Source organism: Corylus avellana, chromosome ca5, assembly GCF_901000735.1.
Source record: "Corylus avellana chromosome ca5, CavTom2PMs-1.0".
Taxonomy (NCBI): Eukaryota; Viridiplantae; Streptophyta; class Magnoliopsida; order Fagales; family Betulaceae; genus Corylus; species Corylus avellana.
This window is the reverse complement of record NC_081545.1, coordinates 17,874,374-17,876,706: the sequence shown is the minus strand read 5'-3', so window position 1 is coordinate 17,876,706 and position 2,333 is coordinate 17,874,374. Positions and strand designations below refer to the sequence as shown.

The following is a 2,333-nucleotide window of genomic DNA, read 5'->3' as shown; positions in this document are numbered from 1 at the left end:
GTAATAATTTGAGAGGGAAAATGTATATTTTCCCTTTACTTTTATTGGTCTACAAATGAATATGGCCTATGCCTGTTAAAGTATTGATTAAGTGATTAAACTTACCTCTTCCTATTCGCTTATGCTTTTGTGATTATTGGTAATTTAACATGGTATCAGAGCCAAAGGTTCTTGAATCGAACCTTGACTCCGTCAATTCACCCCATTTAAATTTAATATTCCATGTGTTGGACAACCAACTTATGACAAATAAACAATCAATAAAAATTTTATCAAGTATAAACACTTCTCTATCGAATAACTAACAAAAATATTCATGTTGCAGAATCTGTTAGTCAACCAACTTAAAAGGCAAATATGCCCATTGAAGATTCAACAAATACATATCATTGTAATGCCTTCAAAAATTAGAGCTAACAACAACTTCATGGGCTGAAAAACAAAGCCACCAACAACACCAAAGCACTTCACAAACAGCATCAGCAACATGTCACCAACCACCTCCAAGAATTTAAGGCTGCATGTTCATTCATTCATGAGATCCCTACAAGAATTTAAGACCTTTTGACTCTTAGAAATATATAAATCTCCAAAAAGCCTGGAAAGCTATTCTTGGTAATTTCATATTTCTTATTTTTTGTTTGTGTCATGTGATATAGGGAAACTAGTGAAGACCAAATGATGATATTGGCATCTTACAATGTAAGGAATTCTGATACAATTAGCAAAAGAGATAGATGGGTTCTCCTCCAATAAAATGATTAATTTAATATCATGTGATCTAATGGAACACGTATCAGATATTTGTTAAACTAATGATTAAGTGATTAAATTTACATCTTCCTATTAGCTTAACCTTTCAGGACAAATGGTAATTTAACATGGTATCAGAGCCAAAAGTCTTGGAATCGAACATTGACTCCATTAATTCACCCCAATTTAAATTAAATATTCCACATGTTGAGCCACACCTATTAAAAGGGAGATGTTAAACTAATGATTAAGTAATTAAATTTACCTCTTCCTATTAACTTAAGTTGTTGGGACAAGGTGTGATTTAACAATATTAAACTGAGAAGAACAAATACTACACTTGATCTTAGCCAAAAGACTGAGAAAGGTACACAAACAGAGCTCTAGTTATTATGGCCAATATTCCTTTTCAAAAAAAGTATTTTTATATACAATAACCACATTGCTACATGTATAGTTTAGTAGTAAATGTATGAATCCTTCTCTTAATCTTTTAATAGTTCAGGGTCCCTTCGGTTTGTTTGATTCACATTCCGATAAAAAAAAACAAAAAAAAAAAAACTTTATTTCTTAGAAGGATTTAATACTTTACCTATAATGAAAGATTTCAGGAAGAATAGACATGGTACTCACTATTTATATGTAAAAGATTCAACTTGAAATTTAGAAAGGAAAAAAAAAAAAAAATTGACTATAATTTTCTTTTTATTTTGAATTCGATCAATACTTCAAGGATCTATGGATCAAGAGTACAAGGATTTATGTCATTGCACGCAAAACACTACCTCAATTTTGTTGGCGTAGCCACTATGAACATGAAGCCCACAAGAAGTATCCCCACTATGTTGCACTCTATCGAAAGTTCAAAACAGTTGGATTAAATAATTATAATAATAGTCATGCACGATCAGGTGAATTTTGATCAGTCCACTGATAGCATAAATCATACTTGTTTCTCTTGGGGTCTAGAAAACATGCACTAGTAGTTCTAATCTTCCAAATGCAATTCACGCATACATTACTGTCTCTAGCGTAGTCGTAGATATTAAACCAATGGCTTTGATTTTTCCACATAAATCTACAAAAGAATAGTGTAATCTCCCAAAAGTTTGGTGTAAAGTTGATCTTGAAGAAGCCATTTGATTTCAATGTGTGGACACCAAGATCGTTGTTCTTCGATTTACAGCCAAGGGTAAGAGGGAAGCCATTGCCTAAATCATTAATGATTTTGACAGTTTTTGGGTGATGCTCCCCAATTCCGGCAACAATAGTAAACTCATTCAAAGACAACATAAGCCACATTACTAGCAACACTACAAGTCTACTGAATGAGATCATGTTTTTTTTTTTTTTTTGCAATCTACGCCGGGGGGCTTTATTAAAAAAAAAAAATGAGCGACTTTCAAATGGTCTCCAGGAGCTGTATATATAGTGGTGAATAATATTGGCTAAAGACCATAAAGTTTTTTTCTAGATGCCGTAGATCATGAAGAAAGCGCAATGACCGTTCAGGAAATAAATTATAGAAAAGGAAAGCTTGGATAAACTTGTAATGAAATATTCTGGTAGCATATAGAAAA

The 2,333-nt window shown here is 32.3% G+C and overlaps 1 pseudogene; it reads right to left on the bottom strand.

Annotated features, from left to right (window-relative positions):
• Window positions 1–995: 995 nt before the first annotated feature.
• LOC132183458 (U2 spliceosomal RNA) lies at window positions 996–1,124 on the bottom strand (annotated as a pseudogene).
• Between the last annotated feature and the right edge of the window lie 1,209 nt (window positions 1,125–2,333).